General features: G+C 34.4%; 1 protein-coding gene across 3 annotated transcripts in view; it reads right to left on the bottom strand.

Annotated features, from left to right (window-relative positions):
* Positions 1–13,168, bottom strand: part of LOC145693286 (clavesin-2) — a 90,244-nt gene extending 77,076 nt beyond the window's left edge. For 2 of the 3 annotated variants that reach the window (XM_081769136.1, XM_081769137.1), the window contains exons 1-2: positions 13,012–13,144; positions 5,094–5,218 (exon numbers count right to left, since the gene is read on the bottom strand). The gene's annotated coding sequence lies outside the window, so the exon portion shown is untranslated. Of the gene's footprint in view, positions 1–5,093; positions 5,219–13,011 lie in introns of all 3 variants that reach the window. The other variant, XM_081769135.1, reaches the window with a different exon arrangement.
* Positions 13,169–22,439: the final 9,271 nt, after the last annotated feature.

A 22,439-nucleotide genomic window follows, 5' to 3' on the forward strand; every position in this document is an offset into this window, starting at 1 on the left:
TTCCTGTAAAATGACCCTAACATTCTCAAAAAATTGACCTTAAAACTTGCGTTCTTTTAAACTTTATTTCGTTAAACATTGATATTTTTTAAATATCTATTGGATTTTTAGTTATTTCTCACTCGTATTCAAAAAATTTTGTTTCAGTTTAATTGCAGTCCATTGATCATTTATGTCCATTGATCAGTCCATTGTACGGCATTGTACGTACTGAAAGGTCAATTCATTCCCGAGTTGAAACTAGGAAGCACTCTTAAACAATAAAAGTTCGCAAGTGTAAACTACATGAGAATAATAGATAAAAACCCTGTTTAACATCTTAGTACGCCTTCTAATCCATTTTTAGTTATTCACGTGATCACATTCTTTGTGGTCAACTATTTGTTTGGCCACTTACCAACCACTATCCCTCGTCAACCAGTTACAGCTTAGTTTTCATTAGCTTGTTAAGAAAGCCGTTTTTCCGCCCCAATAGTCAGGAAGCAGGAAAATAGATCATTTAACTGCGTAAACAGTGTTTTTCACATCCGTAAGCAGTGTTCATTTTAAATTTTCCTTATGTAGAAGAAAAAAGAATAAAAAGACCATAAGAGACCTAAAAGTTACCTTAAAATATTTTTAAAATGACCTAAAACTTCAAAACGGCAAAAAATGACCAAAAGTTGACCCTAAAAAATATATTTTTAGAACCTAGAGTTGATGGATAACCTTTTTATTTGAACTTCCCTCGCCCTATGCGTAACAGAAAAAAATTGACTTGTCAACAAGATCCGGGCCCTGGTTATCAAAGTTTTGATATGAAAACTAGTCTTGTCTTTGTCACAATAAGTTCCGTATCATTGAAGGTGGAAACATTTTTCTAAACATTTTTTTAACAGATGTAAAAGCAAAACCAAGAAATAAAGATATAAAATGAAATCTTTAAGTTTTATGTCCGACGTCTATGCCGGTTAGGCTAAAGGAGACGGTAATGATGAGTAATGAATGAAATGGTGGAATGAAGAAAATGGGAGGAAACGGGAAAACCGCGAGAAAACCCATGATCACGGTTTTAGTCCACCACAAAGTCCACACGGCGCTAGTTGGGATCGAATCAGGGACCCCAAGCACCGGAGGTGAACGCTACCACTGAGCCACCGCGCCCCAGAAATAAAGATAAAAGAGCTAGTTGCACTGGAATTGCAAATTGATATATTTAGATTGAAGCTCGATATTGAATTCTAAAAAAGGATTACCATCTTTCTTCTGCAGGTGTGTTTGCTTTATCTTTCACTAACATAATAATTATTATTTTAAAAAAACAAACAAACACAAGAAGATTTGTAGTGTTGTGTTCTGTTTGTATTTGTAGTGTTTAGACCTGTCTGAGTGCGAGGACTTTTTCCCTTCCTTTCTTTGTTCATTATGTGGCATCATAATAAAATCGTTGGTTTTAAGATTTGTTCTTTCTGGAGAAAGGAGGTGCAAATGATGCCACTGTATAGGCCCTACACCTAAAAATTTTACTTTATCAATAAAAGTTCATCATAATTCATGATTCAAGGATATCTGTGGTAGTAGGCATGATGTTCTGTGAGATAAATGGTGCTGGACACACTTTGTTTATCTGCAATTACTTTTAATTTATATGAAAAAAAAAACAATGTATAAGTTGGGAAGTTGTAAGATCAATGGCTTCTTGCAAGTTATGTATTGTCTTTGTCAGTTAACAATTACTGTTATATCATCAGCAAAAAGGAGTATATTACCTTAAGGATAGAAAAGGGTAAGATTATAGCACAGAGAAACCATTCGCTTCGAATTATACTACGCTTAATGCTTCATCACATTGCTCGAATTAATGTGGTTATTAGTAGTGTTGACATTACTGCTGGCACAAATAGATACGCAATTTATTCACTTACGTTTATAAGGGATTATATTACTACTGAAGAGTACGGAATTTTGATAAATATATTTGCATACAAATCTAGTAGGTGTTAGTTACATGAGCTCTCAGAAGATGGCAGCGCTTAGCTGTCGTTGTTTGTTGGAGCAATAACTGTATGGACAAACTAATTTTGTAGCCATATTTATAATTTTATATTAGAAATAAGAACAAGTTACAACTGTAGCAATTAAGTTTGTGTATTTCTAAGTACTGTAGCATCAATATGTAATAAATATTTCACCTTTCACTAATTATTAATTACGTTTTAGAATATTTGTATTACAAGGCTCGCGAGCATATTTGGTTTTTCACCTGTGTGTAATTCTTTTTGAAGGGGTAAGAAATCACAAGCGTATTGTGCTTGTGCCCCAATAACACATCATTAAAAAGTAGAAGTAAATGAAATGTCAGTGTTAGTAGGTGGTTACATTTTCTTCTGGTATAATTTTTGCTTTCGTTGTTTGAGAAGTATAAGTGACTTGTTTTGTTTTATTGTTATGTGTCCACCATTAGCATTATTTAAAAAGTACGATTTCGCTGGAATTAATTTACACCTGTAGATCCCGTGTAATTAGACTACGTGCTAAAGAGGAAACAAGTTATTAATCAACTATAACAGAACACATTTCACGTATATCTTCCTGTGATGGTTACGTCGCAGCTCAATCGATTTTTATCCGTATGATATTCGGTGATCAATGGTCATTTTGTTTAATTGCAGTGGCGTATTTAGCAGAAGGCTCACCCGGCTCGAGCCCTTCTGTATTGAGTGCAAAGGTTTGTTTTTTTTTAAATGTACTTGCAACGATAAGAGAAAAACTAACGAAATTGTCACCTAACGTCTCTTGCCGAGATACAGAACAAAAGGCAACATATGGTTCTTCACCTCCACATCCCCTCTACACACACACATACAAACATTTTTAATTATCGAATATGTTATTGCAATGGAACGCTTTAAAGCCCCACTCCAATTCCGCACTTGCATGGGTTCCGGGTTCAAACCCTGCTCCCGCCAAGTGAACTTTGTGGTGGACAAACACCGTGTGCGTGGGTTTTCTCGGGGTTCTCCCGTTTCCTCCCACTTTCTTCATTCCATCATTTCATTCATTTCTCATAATCACCGTCTACTTTAGCCTAACCGGCATAACCGTGGGACGTAAAACTCACAGATTTCATTTCATTTTTTCCAATCCCGCACTCTCTATTCTTGGCACTTTTCCCTGTGCATGTTTGTATAAATACAGCATATATATATATATATATATATATATATATATATATATATATATATATATATATATATATATATATATATATATATATATATATATATATATATATATATATGCATATGTGTGTGCAATAGCCATACTTGCACTTCTGGATTCATTTTCAACACAAAATAGGCCTATGTTGTATTCAGTTTTGTCCCAAAATTTTCATCCCCCCCCATTGTAAATTTCTGGATACGCGCCTGTTCGATTGTATTGTGTAGTTCGGGTTCTTCATAGTTTGCGTTTATGCCTTAGGCGTGGATGAGCCAGGGTCCTATTCCGTAAAGATTTGTATCAACGATATTCTAAATTTGCGTTATTCTTTTTGCGTATTTTACTTTGTGTTCCGCTCCGCAAATTATTCTATTTATCTTGATTTTTGCTAATGTGTTTGGATAACCCTGCAGATCAGATCGGCCTTTTTCAACATGAATAGTCACTATGCTTTTAAATGCGGAAGTTAACATCACGTGTTTACGCAGCGGCAGATGTAGCCCGGAGCTGGGGGCTAGGCACCCCCTTTTTTTTTTTTTTTTTTTTTTTTTTTTATAGGAGAGCGGATTTACATGCAAGCGTCCGTTGTCTTCGTTGTTTGCGATTTGTATCTGTAGCCGAGAGAAAATTGTGTTACACAAAGAACCGTACTTAAACAACTTTCTCAATTCGCTATTCCGCCAAATCGCAAGCAAAGCAAGCTCACGGACGCTTGCCATTATTTACATATTTTTTGAATAGTAAATTCAAGATATACTATCATAGTCTGGGTTCTGACTGCCCCGCCCAATTTTTTACCTTCTAGATCTGCCCCTGTTACTACTACGCAAAAAGCGACTCTGCATAGAGCCCCATATCTTTATATATACATAGAGCCCTCTGCATAGAGCCCCATATTTATATATATAAAGTAAAATGTAACGAACGCCAGTGCCAGCATATTTTTATAACAATTTAAGAGTTTGAACATAATATAGGCAATCTCTGACCCATGTCCGTGCCACATCTGTTACGCGTACAGTGTGTGCTGTAATTACCAAAATACATTTTTTAACAATTTGAAACAATTGAATTTTAATACAGACTGCTTGGACTTGAGTCTGTAGTCATATAGTTAACACCTTATGGAGTAACAAATGGAACTGATTATATAGAGTTTCATGATCTAGGTGATGAAACAAAAATACTGGAATTGACAGAATTGCCAGTATTCATTATTTCGCTTTTAAAATGTCAGTTGTCTAGTTTCATTTTATTTATTTATTTTAAGTTTAATGCATTTTAGGCTGGGCTGAAGGCAATGGATGATTGATGACAGTGAACTATTGTGCTTTCCTATCGGGAATCGAACTCTACATCACCGATTTTCTTCTAGTCCTGTCCTTATGTAATAACTAGGTTATTAAATACAAGCTTATTGGTTAATTTGGAGTTTATCTTCCCTTTCAACATCAAGGTTATATGCAACGTGGACCTACAGCGTAATGTGAAATACGAACCACGTGAGCTCACAGCAGGAATTGAAGCCGGGTTTCCTGGTCTGAAAGCACATACGCAAGCTTGCTAGATTCCTACTTAGAAAATACATGAACTCTAAACTACTCTGAGTGGAATCTGACAGTTATGCAAGACCAAGACCAAGACACGGGTGGCCTTGGTCTTGGTCTTGATCTTGCACTTGAACCCTTGATTTTGATCTTGGTCTTGGTTTTGCACACCCAGTCTTGGTCTTGGTCTTGGTCTTGCTTGCAAAAATCTTGCAAGTCTTGCTTTTAAGAAATCTTATGCTTTTGATTGGTAAATTTTATTCTGGATACAAGGGATAATAAATTCTACAATGCGCTAATAGTAACGGAAATGCAATGTATGTTTCTAAATGTAATATAGTTTACCTTCATGTATGTTAATAGTGTACAACAGTGGTTCTCAAACTTTCCGATAATACGGTACGGATCCCCTGTTTATTCGGAAAGTGATCTGCGGACCCCCTTGCAATGGTCTGAAATTTCACATGGTACTGAAAAAAATATACTAATTAGAATTACCACTGACAAAAAAAAAAAGTCAACAAAAATAACTCTATTCTAAAATTACATAATTGTTTCCTAGTGAATGAAATTTTTAATTGAAAATACAGTAACTTTCAAGAATGAAAATCAATTTTAAAAAAAAGGAAATCCACTTTATAAACAATGTTCTTAAATGTGGGGTCATTAGGATAATGTGAGGAATGAAAGTCTTTGTGTTTATCCATAATTGCATTGAAATCTGGAATAAGTTTTGTCAGCATGAATTTTAGGTCCGATTCCACATTAAGACGATTTCGCTTTAAGGTTTTAATACGTTAAAGAGCAGAAAAGGTTTGCTGACATAAGTTAAGTGGTAGGAAAAGGCATCAAATGTTGCAATGCATTTTTAGACAACTTTTCATACTCACAGAGCACATGCAACCAACAGTTACAAAGTTCATTTTCTTTGAAAACCTTATCTCCATGAAGTATAGCCGGATAGTTCCAACAGTTGTTCTTGTTCTGTGTTAAAGAAATTAATACCTTGTATATCATGGATTTCTACATTAATGAAAGGATTTTCAATCAAACCATTACCAGGTTGTGGGACAGGGAAATATTCTCGAAGACTTGCAGCTATTTTGGGACGGATTTCTCATCGTTTCTTTAGAATTGCGGGCCTGGCTTGATGTTTATAAGCATAGAAATGATTAACATTTACTTTTTTAAAAAATCTGGAATTGGTAATAGTGGTGAGAGCATTCCGCCACTTGATGATGAAATCCATGAAATTCCGAGGCATCGTGTAGTTAATGTGCAACTGATTTCGAAAAAGTGTTCTAACAAAGAAGGTATTTCTCTCACTTTAAGTAGTCTTATATAACTATTGACTGGCTTCAAGGCAAAAATTTAGTAAAGTAGGAAAACATTTAAATTTAAAAACTTAGGTATACTTTCTAATTGCTTTATTTTTAGTAACTGAAAAAAATACTTCTTGCATATCAGCTATGAGTTCCATGTTATTACATTTCAACTTTTTAGCGTCGCGAATCCCTGGCTAGGTTCTACGGACTCCAGTTTCAGAACTACTGGTGTATACCATAGTCAATGACCTTTATCTTTTTCAATGAAAGACCACACTTTGCTACTTATAAGATAAATCAGATCGTTTCGTAATCTTTTTATATTTTTTAACAGATCCTGTACTTCACTGGTTTCCAAACTGAGGAGGCTACCCCTGAGACGCATGAAAGAAAATCAAGACGGCACAGATTACTGAAGTGCCATGAATTGCAAACTTATTTTTACACTCTAATGGGATCAGATTTTTTTCCTTTCAACGACGATTAGCTAATCTTTGTATTGAACAAAATTCCAATTAAATATTGAGACTTTGTTTTACTGATTCCAAAATGTACTCTATACGGCAGAAACATGGACATTACGCAAAAGTGATGAAAAAATGGAGGCTTTCGAAACGTGGGCATGGAGGAAAAAGGAGAGAATTAGCTGGGTTGAACGGAAAACGATAGTAGCAGTAGGGGAGAAAAGAAGAATTTCAGATGTAATTAAAAGAGGAAGACGAATTGGTTTGGAGATTGGCTGAGGAGAATTTGTATTGTGAGGGACGTGCTAGATGGTATGGGCGAAGGAAAGAGAGGGAGGGGCGAAGGAGACCGTAGTTAAAGGAAGGTATTAAAACAGAAAATTGCTACCTCAAGACGAAAACACTACTGAGGACCACCGTATATCGAAGCTTCTCAGTTGTAACAAGTAACTTGCCAATAATGGCAAAATAGCTATAATAATGATATGTTTAGCAATCTTGAAGAAAGAATAGAATCTTGAGAGAGAAAAATAAAAGAATAATGATTATAATCAAACCTCTTAATATTTTAGAATAATTTCAGTGAAAACTGAAAACGACTCAACTGTCTATGTTTTTTGTATAAACTCTATTTATATAAATACTTTTGACCTTTATTAAAAATACAAAATAACGGCATCAAACTCCAAGTTATTTGAAATAACTGTACAAAATCACTCTCACTTGTAAATATGGATTATTTGTTGTTGTGTAATGTTATATCGCTCAATCCTCGATGTGCCGTAACCTAAGGAGGCTACAAATTATATTGATAAACAATTATTCAACGTATAAGCAGTACCGGTATTCAGTACCAGTGTTCAAGTAGTACTGGTACTTGTGCAAGACTCTCTTGCAAGAGTCTTGATCTTGGTTTTGGTCTTGCAGGTATGGTCTTGGTTTTGGTCTTGCATCAGGATTCCTAGTTTTGGCCTTGCGTGCAAGACTCTTGCACAAACTGCAAGACCAAGACTCTTGTGCTCATCACTACGTGACAGTAATTGGTGGTTGATTAATTCTTTCCTGGCAAAAGAGCTGGATTGTAGAATAATGCCACACTTTCTTTTATAATTTTCGGCCATTTCTCTGCCAGGCCCGTAGCCATAGGGTGACCAATGGGAGCTCAGGCACCTTACGAAGGCCATAATTTCTCCATAGAGCTTTTAGTTGTTTGTTTAAATAAATATAGGTTGTAAAAGTAAAGTCAATGGTGTAAGATGAATTTAAGTAAGCCTCACCAAAAATTCTCTCTCCCTCTCCCTCTGTTTAACACTTTTGTTTCTGAAAGTTTCAACAGAAAGAAAGACATGTGTCAATGGAACAATAATTTATTTCGGATGGGGTTCAAAGCTGTTTGGGGAACATAAATTCAATAACAAATATATTAATACTTTTAACATCACCACTAAAGTTAGATTAAATTTACAGAGAATACGGGATTTAGGGAGAGGGGGTTTGAACCCCGGGACCCACCCCTGCGTATGTCCCTGATTGAAATTATTATAATTTCTATACTGCACAACACGTGTAACCTTAAAAAGCCAGTCTTTGTGGTAAACAACCACCGTGTGCATGAGTTTCCTCGGGGTTCTCCCGTTTCCTCCCACTTTCTTCATTCCACCATTTCATTCATTTCTCATCATCACCGTTCCCTTTCAGCCTACCCGACATAACCGTGGGAAGTAAAACTCAAAGATTTTATTAAAAGGTCAGCATGGTGTAAAACCTCTACTTGTTGCAATCAGAGTCTCGATAGTCTTGACATCGAATCAATCAGGCGTTGAATATGTTTCCGATGAATCGCTTGCCACATTAAAATCGCAGAAAACGATTGCTTTTACTTATATGCAGGATTACAGAGACATCGACCGGTATGTGGAAGAATTGTGAGAAACAAGTGCTCGCCATACACATATTTGATGGGAGAAATGTGAGGCGACCGCGTAGGCCAGGAAGCCAGGAGCGCCGAGCTTTTAAAATTCTGGAGAATACTCTTATTCACGGTGCACAACCGGTGTTCTGACGGTACACCTAGGGTTAGCAGGGGAGACCGGGAGTCTTTCCCCGAAAAAAAAATTGAAAATTGACTCTCCTGAAATTAGTGTTAGGTATTTTTGAACGAAAATTGCATTATTTTATTATAGTGGAAAATATTCTTGAATGAGTGTATGATTGCATAACCAGGGGGCTTATAGGATTCTAATCCCTTATCTTTGAACTCGTCATGTCTTGTGAATGTTATTCTTTGGATTTACACAGATTTTAAAAGAAAAGATAAGGAATGAACAAAATAGTTAAATAGAACAAAATCTTAACGGCATAGTATTGAATAATGATAAGGTATACAATACAGCGAATTAACATGGAATTCTTGTCTTTAATTCTAAACTTAAAATCTTACCGCTCTCCGCTCTATAAAAATAATCTGGCTCTGCTTATCAAGAAATACGGCAAAAGACCAGAATTCCCCCTTTTGTATTTCTTTCTTTTTCATTTCTTTTTCCAGTCTTATTTTTCTTCTTTCTCTTTTGTGTCGGTGGTGAGCACCCCAACAAAAATTCTGAAGGGCACTCAAGCACCAAATCCCTGCAGGAAGCAACGGTGCTAGTCTATCCTCGAAGAAAGCGTGCAGATTCTGGATAGAATATATGTGCCTGGGTGTTGTTATGCTGAAATACAACGCCTAAAGTTGTCTGAAAGAATGAGATAACTGAGATTTCGAGAACTTCCGTGATGTAGCGGTCACTGGCGAAACTAATCTCAATGCTTTAACGGTTAAAATCGCATATGATATCCAATGGAGCCTACAGCATCATACCTGCCGTTCAGCTGCTAATGGCGTTTGCAATTCAAGCTGGTAAATTTTGGCCAGCACGAAAGAATGTACAGCGGTGGACACTTCTAAATGGTACACTTTAGCCGTAAATTTCCATATGGCTGTACCATTTAGAAGTGTCCACCGCTGTACAAGCATTGATGGACAAGCTTAAGCGATTCAAAAATACGATCTTCTTTCAATCCACAAGCCAATAGCGATATTCACGCGTCCCTTATAGCTTTGCGTGCGTAATTTTGGATCAATAGAAAGCAACACAAAGCTATACGTAGCACCAGTTCAGTGTTCAGTTGAATCGTCAATGTAGGCAAATCCAGACCAGTTAGAATACTCGTATCTCGTGTGCAACTTATTCAGTTCATCACGAACATGCAGTCAAAATATCAGTTATCCCGTGGGTTTTGTTACATTACACATTCCACTGACAGGATGATCGCAGCCTATATTTCTATTCTGTTCATTGCTTCCATACACGCATCACTATCGTCTACTAGCATCAATTTTGCGGTAAGCCATTTTCCCGTATAGGCCGAATATGCGACAGTGTCCAAAATTCTTTATATTGAACGATGCACGGTGACACTTGCCCATATGTTTCTTGTTCGGCCCATGCTCCATTACCTGAGTGTTGCGTAGATTGCCCTCTCACGATATATTCTGAGGAACCAACTGACGGCGCCGTTCGGTCTAGGAACAAATTTTACTGATATGAAGAAGTCTATTTCTATAGATATATAGTATCACAGATTAGAGATTATTGCAGGTTATAGGTATTGCTGATACCAGATGATATTATCATGATATCACAGGTAATAGTATTAGGTTAGATAGTATTTATTTATCCATATCTGTGCTTACCTCGGTAATATAGTATTTACTGACTATGTGAATACTAATATTCACTTAACCTTATGTGGGAGAAAGGAGTTATAGTTATGATACCAGATGATATTATCATAATATCACAGGTAATAGTATTAGGTTAGATAGTATTTATTTATCCATATCTGTGCTTACCTCGGTAATATAGTATTTACTGACTATGTGAATACTAATATTCACTTAACCTTATGTGGGAAAAAGGGGTTATAGTTATTTTATGAGAGACAATGATTATTTAATAATTTACCTTGCTATTTTATTTTATTATGTGATTTTATTTACACAAGATGTGGGTGTGACTCTTACAGGGCTATTTTAAACCCGATAATAACTACGGATTAATATGTGAGTTACCCACTTGTAAATAGATTATTAGCATTATTTTAATGTTTTAAATAATAAACGTAATTATCTATCAGCGATATATAGATTGATATACAAATCAAAGAGTGCATAGCATTACAATAGAATATTGTTATTATTATTATTATTGTGACTGTTATTATACTACTACTCGGGTTTATTATAACCTTTGGTTACGAGGACTGTGAAAATTGCATTGCCTGACCATACTGATGTGTAAAATTAAGAAAAAACCATAAAATATACAACTTACATGTTTTGGTCCACCAATACTGCTGACTTAACTTAAAAGCGTTAAGACGAGACTCTCGCGTATACTCAAAACGAAACTAAACCACATTTACAAATGCAAGCCAAAACCGACCGAAACTCGATTTAAAACTGAACCAAAACTGAACGTGACTAAACGAGCTTGCATTTAAAACTGAACTAAAACTGAACTCCTGGTTTAGAAACCAGCAGTTTTTATATTTGCCTTATTTGTTATTTTTTTTTTTTTTTCATGTCCTTTCGGGCCAGTACATTTTAGACTATGAAATAATAGTTTTGTAACGTATGCATGGAAAACACAGCTTTTACACTTTTACTGACGAAATTGTTTTGTCGTATGGGTATTATTTAGTTTTTTGGTGTCCTTCTACCTGTTTTTGACCAAACCAATAATAGCTTATTTTTCACTTTGGTATTTTTCCGGGTGACATTTACTTTTAATAATAAAATGTATGATTTTTAAAATTATAAAAATTTTGATTAAACTTAATGTTTTCGTGATAATAGAAAAGGAGGGAGGCGTTCGCTGCAATTAGAAGTTCTAGTTCCATTTCATAAATCTGATCTACATTCGTCGCATCCAGCTTAAATCATCCCTTGTCGTAAATATCATGTAAGTTTGGACACAGTTGTGCCGTTCCATGTTGGCACTACAATTTTCACAAATAGTTGTTTATTTTTATTAATTATCAGAAGCCTATAACTGACGGATTGTGCAAATCATAGAAAATAGATAAACTAGTATTAGAAATATTCGAAAAGAAAGTAAATAAATGTAAAAACATTATAAAATAAACAGAATTATAACATTAAACCAGTTATGAAACTATGAAACCAGATATAGATTAACGCTTACAATTAATCTTATTCGGCAAATTTGTTAAAATATTATTATCAATAATAATCCCAATAGTAAACAAACAAAAAAAAAACGTCTCAAGCTTACAATAGTAATAATTCACGCTAATATATGTCACTACCTGCGCTATCGCTTGTCTGCCTGAAGATAATAAATGTCGCTACATGCGCTATTGAGTGTTAAACCGAGCAGGCAAATTGCCGATTTAAAACTACTACTAATGATATTGGTTAAAAATAAGTAGAACAAATCAAATTCAGAACTTGACAAGGGGATAAGGTTAAAAGAAAAATATTGGAAATTTTTGAAACATTTTAAGGGCAGAGAACAAATTTTACTGCTATGAAGAAGCCTATTTCTATATATGGAAAAGGGGGGAGGCGTTCGCTGCAATTAGAAGTTCTCGTTTAATTTCATAAATTTGATCTATTTTCGTCACAGCATTTAGTTTCTGAAATTTTTAGTTCCCAGTATTACGTTTTGTTAGACCAATTTCACGCTACACACTTCTGTGATTGGGATCTCCCTCGTGGCTAAGTGGTTAGCGTACGCGCCTTTGGCGTGGGAGACCCGGGTTCGATTCCCGGCGGGAGCTCATGTGGTTCGGATTCCACGTTAATCAGTAGGTCCACGTCTCATATATCCTAGCTGCTGAAAAGGGACTTTAAACTCAAAATCAACTCAAATCAACTTCTGTGATTGGGTTTATTTTCAAGAGGAAATCCATCAGTACATTGGAGTTGTTATACTCATTATCTTTACTAATGAACTGCGTAATTGAGTTCTAAATGTTATGGCAAAAACAGCATCTTACATTTGGAATAATAACTTTGTTATAGGCCCTTGATCGATAAAACACACTTTTGCACTGAACTTTGATCCACTTTCATCATTTTATAAATTTACATTAACCTATTAAAGGAGTGAGAATTATAGGTTTTCCTCATGACTATACAACTATCGGAAGCGCTTTCGGCTTGGAAGACCTGAGTTCGATTCCCGGTGGGAGCTCATGCTTCGAACTCCACGTTTACGTCGCGTTACTGAAAGAGATATTAAACTCCAAATCCAACCAAACCAAAGAGTTATGAATTGGACTACATGTAACATGAACTGAATTAATTTCATTCCAAAGATCCTCCAAAATATCTTGGGAACGCGTCCAGCAGAAAATCTTATTTTGTTTTAATAAACAATAATTAAGAACCCAAAATAGAAAACTTACCGCCGAAACTGAAATATTATTTCCTTTGTGAACGAGAATCTGAGTGACCTAAATTCCTCTGCTTGTGAATTATGGATATTGACTGTGTTCTTCTTCGACTCTACTAACGGAACAGAAGTTATCCCATGAGTTTTAAAACAAACAAAGTTTTAACAAAACCTATCGATTAGGGAATGTCTTACATAAACAAATTTATCTTCTGTCAGGACTTTGATTCTATTCAATAGTTAGACAAAGCACAAAAACAGAAGATAATGATATATGCGCGTGTACATTGAAATACATGTTCCTTATTATACTTGCAACAAAAGGTCAATAGAAGCAAAAATGTTTATAATCATTACGCAATGCTTCGTGCCAATGATCGCAAAAGAAACAAATGAAAGACGCGTGTATTAAGATCAAGGGTCTCGCAACAAACTAATACAGAATTTTGTCTTAAGATACCCTAGTATCCTTGAACCCATTAGCATGGAGAAAGATAATGGTCAGAAGATACTACAGAAGGTGCTAGATGGAAGTGAAAGCTTGAGAGCAATGTTTCATTGCTAGTCAACTAAATTTACTGGTTCATCGTCGAAGAAATACTTAAGTCCGTCAATTGATTCTATTCTAAATCAAATTGATCAGAATTGTACTTATTCATGTCCATGACATCAAATTTTGTACCTTCTTTTCTGTTTACTCCCATGTCCGTAGCCAAAATCATTTATTCGTCATTTGGCCTAAATCCCATTTTGCCTAACATTTTATGAGCTTCAATCAAATATAAAAGTCACATTCGCCACTTTAGGTGGAATGCCAATTATCATTTCGCCTAATTTCCATTACGCCTAGCGATCTTATTAGGAAGGATATACTCCTTATATAACTCCTATATAGAAGATCTGACAGTGTTCCCATACTTTACATAAATAAGTGACAGAAACTTACATACAAAAGCAACATTTATTTCAAATAACTATAACATAGAATATTTCAAATATACAAAAAAAAAAAAAATAACTTACATCAAAGAAATTAATGCAATCATATTAACAACTTATCACAATGAACAACTAAGTTTGCTAAAGAAACGATACTCATTTCAAATAACTATAACAAAAGATATTTCAAATATACAATATTGTAACTATACAGTGTGAATACACACACAGTCGAAAAGAAAGACAGAAAGGACAAGTAACGCTGACGTCTGGCGTGATATACAACACAATACGTATGCAGGAACCAGTACATAGTCATTCCGCGGCGTAGCCAGCAAGTTGTACTAGAAATTTCGTAGTAATTTCTTCTAATGATTGTATTAATTTCTTTGATGTAAGTTATTTTTTTGTATGAAATAGATAATCGTTGCTTTTGTTAACAAGAGCTTTTGTATGTAAATTTCTGTCACTTATTTATGTATAAGTATGGAAACACTGTCAGATCTTATATATAGGAGATACTCCCTTCCTGATAAGGTCGTTAGGCGTAATAGGAATTAGGCCAAATGGAAACTGACATTTCATCTAAAATGCCGGATATGAGTTTTATCTGTGATTATCAGCTGATAAAGTGTTAGGCAAAATGGGAATTAGGCAAAGTGGGAAGACACCAGCCTCACTAAGATTGGGGGCTGAGATCAAGGGCGTCCGTATGATTGATTCCTCGTTGGGGGAGGGAACTGGAAGGCGCTCTATTTGCAGGACTATCATTTTAAATATTACATGACAGAAGTTATTTTATATACTTTTCAAATTCATATCAATAAAAACTGAACATGGATTTATCGCATACAAAAGTTAGTAATATAATGAAATAACCACAATAAAATGCAATGTACAAACACACAATGACACAAACATATAACTGAGAGAATCAATAGATAACGTAATTGGCTTTCTACTTATTTTATTTTATTTTATTTTATTTATTTATTTTTACATTCTTATAAGTGATTCTCAATTTTCGTAGAACAGAAGTCGAATAATTCTTCTTTCCTGTCCAAACTTATCTATAACTTTCTTGAGGGAGACTCACTGAGATTCTTTGTGGACACTTAGCACGTACAAGCTACGTAATCGTTTTTCACACATACTCTAGCTAAGCCATGTTTTCACCCTCCTAACAGTGCTGAACTACCTTTTCACTGTGCATGATATAGGAGGAACAGAAAAAAAAAATCATCATGGCTGTACAGAAAGCAGGAAACAAATCTGTGTTCGTGAGAAACATAGGAATAACATAATCAGGCTCACATGTTTTGTCCGTCCAGTATTTATACCATAATTCGCTTTCTGCTTTCAATATTACACCAACATTAGAGAGCATCCATTTTGTGATTATATTCCTCAACTTGCGTTTGTTTCAAAATTGGTGAATGCAAATTACCTGCTGAAAATGGAACAAAATTATTTTCACAAAACTTTAATTTAAGCGAACTTATTAAAGAAATTAAATATGGTACAAACAATGAAATGCTATAATATTCTTGACATGAAGAAGGTTCCAAATTTTAAATCTATTAATCACATCAGCCATCGGTCTTTTACACTAAATACAGAGGGTGCAGTCGGTTTGGCTTTTTGAAAAAGAAATGTAAGCCACGATGTGTTTGAATTGAACAACGTAGTATTCGTACCTACAAGGAAGGAATTGTAAACATGTTTATGAGTATGTTCACAGGAAAAACTCCTCGAATGTTCGAGCTTAGATCGTTCATACCGTACCTCAAAGATTAAATGACTGAGAACCACCTGCAGTGTTATTCACTTGTATTTACGGAACGATCTGAACTCATTTTGTGCAATAATAATCTTAATAACGAGATATTGAATATTAAATAGCAAGGGCAAAGATTTATTTAAAACGTTATTTATTTAAAATTTTAGTGTTAAACTTTATACATAGGCCTAATTCATAGCTTGTGAAAGTTACATTGTTTGTACAATAGAGATAGGCATTAATTTTAATTTTTGCTGTTCAATTTATTATACAGTAAAACCTCGTTTATCCGGCTTAACTGGGACAAAAGGCAATAAGAAAATCGAAAATTCGGATAATTCGTGTAATATGGGTAATAAGCAAAACAAATCCTTAAATAAGTAGACTTACCGTTTATTATGATAACTTTTCACATAATTTCTTAACAAAGAATTGGTCCGCTGTCTTCTATTTCAAACACGTGTGGCGTTTGAATGAAACACTGAAGTGCTTTCTTAAACTCGACAAAAAAACATTTTATGTACAGTATTTCCATAATTTATTGTACAATATATATAAGAACTGTACATTTAATGAAAATAAAAAGCGAATGTTTGTCGTACTTATAGTTATGTTCTTGCTATCATAGTTAAAAAAATATTATATATGTGAACATTTAAAAAAAAAAAAAAAAAAAAAGATGCCTACAACTTTGATTCGGATAAACGAAGTTATCCTGTGATAGTAATAATGTATATACAGTAATTCATACAATTAAGAATTGAATAAATGATTACCTATCCTACAATCATAGTACGTTATTAAAAATGAAATCCCTACGTTTACGCTTTTAAGGCCGAAAGAGATGGATGATTAATTAACGTAGATTATTATTAGAGACCGGATGTTAGGCAAAATGCCTATTCTTTAATATTAAAGATATGATCAAAAATAACGTTTTAAAGTTTATATGGAGGGTTATAGTTTCGATTTAAGCCAGTTTTATTTGCCTATTTTGCCTATTTCGGCCTTTACTGCCTAAATAATTGCTTTAGTGCCTAATGTTGCCTATTCTGTGCATTTTCTTCAAATTAAGCCTTCATTGGGAAAAATGTAATTTATATAACGTAAATAATACACACATATATGTGTATATTAGGTGTTTGTAAACACAAGCACGTGGTACGTTGCAACATATATACAGAGTGAACTTCAAAGATGTGCACATACTTCGGGAAGTGATTAGTGATATCAAAAGAAGACAAACAGTCCTCGTGTATTTTGTCTAATTCCGTGTAATGTACAAGTGACCGAGTGTCAGCTTGTAATCGAAACTGGAATCCTGACAATTGGAACGAAACCGAAAGATGTGCGCATACTTCGAGAGATGATTCGTGACATGAAAAGAAGACAAAAAGTCCTCTTGAATGTCACGAATCACCTCCCGAAATATGTGCACACTTTTATGTCTCGTTCCAATTGACAGGATTTGATTTTGGACTCCAAGTTCGTTCCCTTCTCACTCCTACACGACGTGGAATTCGACAACATGCAAAATGACTTTTTGTCTTCTTTTCATGTCATGAATCACCTCTTGACGTATGTGCACATCTTTCAGGTTCTCCCAGTATATATGGAATGCATAACAAGCTTCGTTTTTATATATACAATAAGAGAAGATATTAACAAAGAAGTATGTTCCTATATTCTTTGAACATTATCTATGACCTGAATCTATTTTTTAATTATATTGAGTATTTATCTTCATTATTTCGAGTTACATTTTAGTGCCTATTTTACTGCCTATTTTAAAAATTTTTAGTGCCTATTTGCCTGCCTATTTTCCAGGTTTTTAGTGCCTAAACATCCGGTCTCTAATTATTATGAAAGAATTTGTGGAATGAGAGTATCGAAGGAAACGGGAAAACCTCGAGAAAACAAGCAGACATGACGTTGTTCGCTAGAACCAGGTATCTCTTAGACTCTACTGACATATTTAGGAAAAACAGTTTTAGAAAGATGTTGAGTGTTTTCGAGACGTTTATCTGGCAGGCTGTCTCCGTCCGAGATTAATTCAGACCAAAACATAGAGAACGCATTGATAAAAACAAGTTATTCATATCATGTTTAAAAAAAAAAAAAAAAAAATCAGAAGTTTTCTTGTTTGTTAATTAGAAGTAAAAAAGGAAGATTCTTCTTGTGCTGTAAGGGTCAATGTTACTATATCGTCACTACATGCGCACATGATTTTGTATGGAGGTCATCGTCCTCATTTTGTTAGACGTATAATCATTACAAAAGTAGAGCCAGATATAAAAAGTAGGTTTTTAAGACGCAATGGACACGAATAAAAAATTTGGAATAAAAGAATTCACGTTCTAAAATTCTACAATATTATTGGCATTTGACGGAAAAGAAATGTCTAAAGTTGAAAACATAAACCACTCGAAAAATCTTATGGAACTGGACAAAATGATATGACTGAAGGTAAAGTATCATGCGCAGTTTTCCAGAAAATCCAGGAGAATGTTTTTTGTATAAATAACTTTTATATAAGGCGACCATCTCAGATCTAAATGATATGAGTTTCACTGGAAATTTAGTCTACCCTATCAAAGATACGTATCCTAACCATATAGTCATAACGGAGGTCTTCCAGTTACTTTCTTTGTTCGAGCTTCCTCGTGTCTATATAGTTATCCTATGTGGCTTTTGGTGCAGGAAACCAGGATTCGATTCCCGGTGTTAGGTCGTGTGCTTCAGATCACACATTAAGCTGTAAGTACATGTCCCATACACCCTTGGTGCTGAAAAAAACGCTCAACTTCAAAACTATTAATTTCGTTGTTGTTGAATAACGCATACGAAAATATGTAAGATTAAAAAGCTAGAGTGAAGAGAAAAGTTGATAATAGTAGCAAAAATCGCTATACAAGAATTGTGTAGATATTACTTCATAACACAGCTAGACTCATCCATACTTTGATTACTATTTCTTCAAGAAGATTTCTGCTTTTCTATAGCTCTAGGAATGTGATCATTCACAACGATTACTAGAAGTATCTAAAATTCAATTTCTATTTCACCATTACATTTCTTTACATCATAATTATACTGAAACTAGCAGGAGTGGAAGTCCTCACAGAAGGAATTAGATTTCTGAAAAATATTTGAAGATATGAGTGGCTTTAGGAAAAATGGTAATCATTGTCTCCATCTAAGTTGAGTCGTTAGGTGGAATAGGTCGTGATCGGATAACAGAACAGTATGTAAGTAGTTGAAGTTCGGAAATGTATTTGCAGAGAAGGCTAATTTGGTATGTGTTATTGCATTGCAATGCATGATAATGAACTTCCTTTTCCATTGACTAAAATGTCGCTTAACATTACCCTTCCCCGATCAACTCATATATAGAGAAAACTTTTTCTGTTTTCAGGATATTTGTTAATGTAAGTTCGATTTCAGTTTACAAGGATAATTACGTAAACTTACTATATAACCGTCCCTAGATGCATTTTCAAATCAAGATCGAGTCAAATAATATTTCTTTCCAAATCTCAATAGCATGATTTGGCATTCATCCCAATTCATGCAAACTGTTAAACTTTTTTGTCCATCTCCATCCCCTTGAAATTTACTTTTTCAATTTAAATTGCTTTCTTACACCCAAAATTAGAATTTTTTCCCGGTTTTGTCAAAAATGTTCCTTAAAATTCTTAGCTCTCAAATTGAAATTTCAAAAGCTAGTCCTAAAGGCCTTTCCTTAGTTTTGAAATTTACTAAAATCGACTTTCATCACGAAATGTTCGTATTTTGTATATTTAAATTATAGTATACAAGTTCTCCTCAGAGTTTCAGTGGAAATTTATAGTAATAACACGAAACCTTTGGTATGAAATTTATCAAAACTTTGCCTACCAAAAGCTTAAACTCTTTTTCCGATCTCTTATACGTTTTACAAAATTTCAAATTCCTGTGCACAACAGAGTTATGGTTAGCAAACAGCGGGAACAGGTTTAAGGTTCTCTGTCTCTTCTTAGAGGTCGTATTTGCAAATCTTTGTCTTATTCACAACCTACAGTACAACGAGAATATTTGTGCAAACTTTCAATTTTTACACCTAACTATTTCGGACATCTAGTGAATGTCAAGAATTTATTTTTTTAATACAATAGTTTGTACCTCCCACTTTCCTGTATCGTTCGAATTTTGGAAAATCTCGTGTTATTAACATCCGAAAAAGGCTTCCAAGGGGAACATTTGTAAAAAAAAAAAAAGTTCTTATACCCAATAACTTCAGAAATCTGATAAATGCAGAAGATGGTCCAAGCCTCCTTTTCCACTTTCCTCTTATTCAGAGTAGAAAGTTAAAGGAAAGTATTAATGTATTCAATTTCTTCTACTACCACTTTCGTAGATTTTGGTGAACTGCGAAGAATGATTCATTTCTCTCCCTCTTCCCTTTGAAGTCGTATTTTGTAAAACTCCATAATCAGTCTAAGGATTATGGACCAAATTTATGTAAAAATTCAAGTTCCTACGCCTAAAAATTCCGTAGATTTTACGACATCGAAAAAAGAATCTAAAGTTCCTTTCCAGTTCGTAGAGGTCGCATTTTGTAAAAGTTCGTAACATTCTCATATCAGCATATGGTTGTTAATATCAGTGTATGGTTCAGCATTGACAGCATTTCACAAAATCTAGTTTTATTCACACTCTAGTCTCCAAGAAAAACATTTCTAAAAAAAAAAGTTATTACGTCCGACAGTCTTGAAGATCTAGCAAATGTGTAAAATGGTCCTGATCCAGACCTTGTTTTCTTCCCTTACGAATCTCATTTCGTGAAACTCGGACTTATGGAAAACATTTACGCATAAATTTTACGTTCTTTCGCTCAAGAGTTTCATAAAACTCGTACCGTCAAAAATGGTTCCAGCCCTCTTTTTCAGAAGTATGGGTTGCATTCCATAAAACGCCATGTTATCTACAGCCGAATGTTCAAGGTGTACATTTATACGAAGTTTCAAACACATACACTCAATTGCTTTGGATATATGGTGTACAGCAAAAAAGAAAAGGTTCTTCCTTTAGATGCTGTATTTCGCAAAACTCCTTTTAATTCACAGCTCAAGGAAAATATTTGTATAAAATTTCAAGTTTCTACGCCCAACAGTTTCTGAGATTTGGTAAACAGCTGTAAAATGTCCAAGGCTTTTCCAAGAAATTTCTACCGTCACACATTCCAGAATAACACATTATTACTCAGAGCAATGAGAATATCAGAAAAGGTTCACCTACAAGAAGTATGTCATTTAAAAGATGTTCATCTACAAAATGGTTATACCGGTATTACTACTACCACTACTACTGCTACTATTACTACTACTAATCATAATATCAATAAGATAATAACGAATTGCCTAATATGTAACAAGAAGTAGAATTTGGACTGAACTTCGAACTAAAACAGTTTGCAATCATACTGTTTATTCTTAATTATTAATATCGCGATTAAAATAAGTTATTTATTGAATAAATATGGAATTAAAGTAGTTCACATGCCCCTTTAAAGGTCAGATAAGTCGTACTTTACCTGAAAGATCAAGAATGATTAGACACGCCAGGTATTTATTTAATCCAATATGAATGTACCCTAACATACATACATTGGACAAACGAGACGCACAATTAAGGCTAGATGTGAGAAGCATATAAAATATGTACAATTAAATCAACCAGAGAAGTCAGCGTTGGCGCAACATGCACTACAAGCAAACAATGATATTTGTTTGAAAATGCATCGATTAAGTGTAGATTCACTCATGGATATGAAAGTATCTTAAAAAGAAGTACTATTAATAAAACTATGCGGTAACACGTAGAATAGAGAGGAATGCTTGAAATTAAATCAAATTTGGATTATATATAAAAGAGAACGCACAAATCCTTTGTTCCCTCATCACGCTAATACGGCTGAACCAATTTCTTTCATTTTTGGGGGGTTATTAGGATTTGGACCCTAGATGGTTTTTATCATATCACTTTAATTTTCAATTACCAGTGTCTTGAGATAATTGACCATTCAAGTGTCCATAACGTACAAATCCTTTGTTAGTTCATCATAGGTAAAAATAAACGTATTTATATGCAACCCGCATGACCGTGTCACTCGGCGGGTTAACATAAATGACAGGCGATATAATGTTAACATTTACTGCAATCTACTATGGTTTTTATCATATCACTTGAAAGCGAAAAAGTAAAAATTATCTAATTAACAGGGTTTATTGCGTTCCGGGGTGACCCCAGCGAAGCGGGGTGAACGCTGCTAGTTTGGAATATTTATTTCCATTAAAATTATGAAGAGAACGAGAATAATACTAATATTTAAGAAAATAGTTAATATTATTAATTTGAATCAAACTGTAATTAGTAACAAGATTTGATTGCTAAGTATTGATATATCAAATTTGCAGGATTATTTTATTCGGAGTTTAAATACTAGATATGTAGAAAAGTTACAATCAATTCAATGATGGGTAGGGAAAAAAAGAAACACAAGTGATATGAGAAAACAACAATTGACTTTGCACAGCTAAAGAAGAAAAAAAAAACCATATAATTTGCCAGGAGGTAATTTACCCAAAATAGAAGACATATGGCTCTCTGAACTGCTATGCTGATAAGTTGTATAGTAGCCCGATTATCACCAGTAATCTGTGCAATACGTCAGAGGCGGACTG

This window comes from Thermobia domestica, chromosome 8, assembly GCF_964235325.1.
Source record: "Thermobia domestica chromosome 8, izTheDome1.hap1.1, whole genome shotgun sequence".
NCBI lineage: Eukaryota > Metazoa > Arthropoda > Insecta > Zygentoma > Lepismatidae > Thermobia > Thermobia domestica.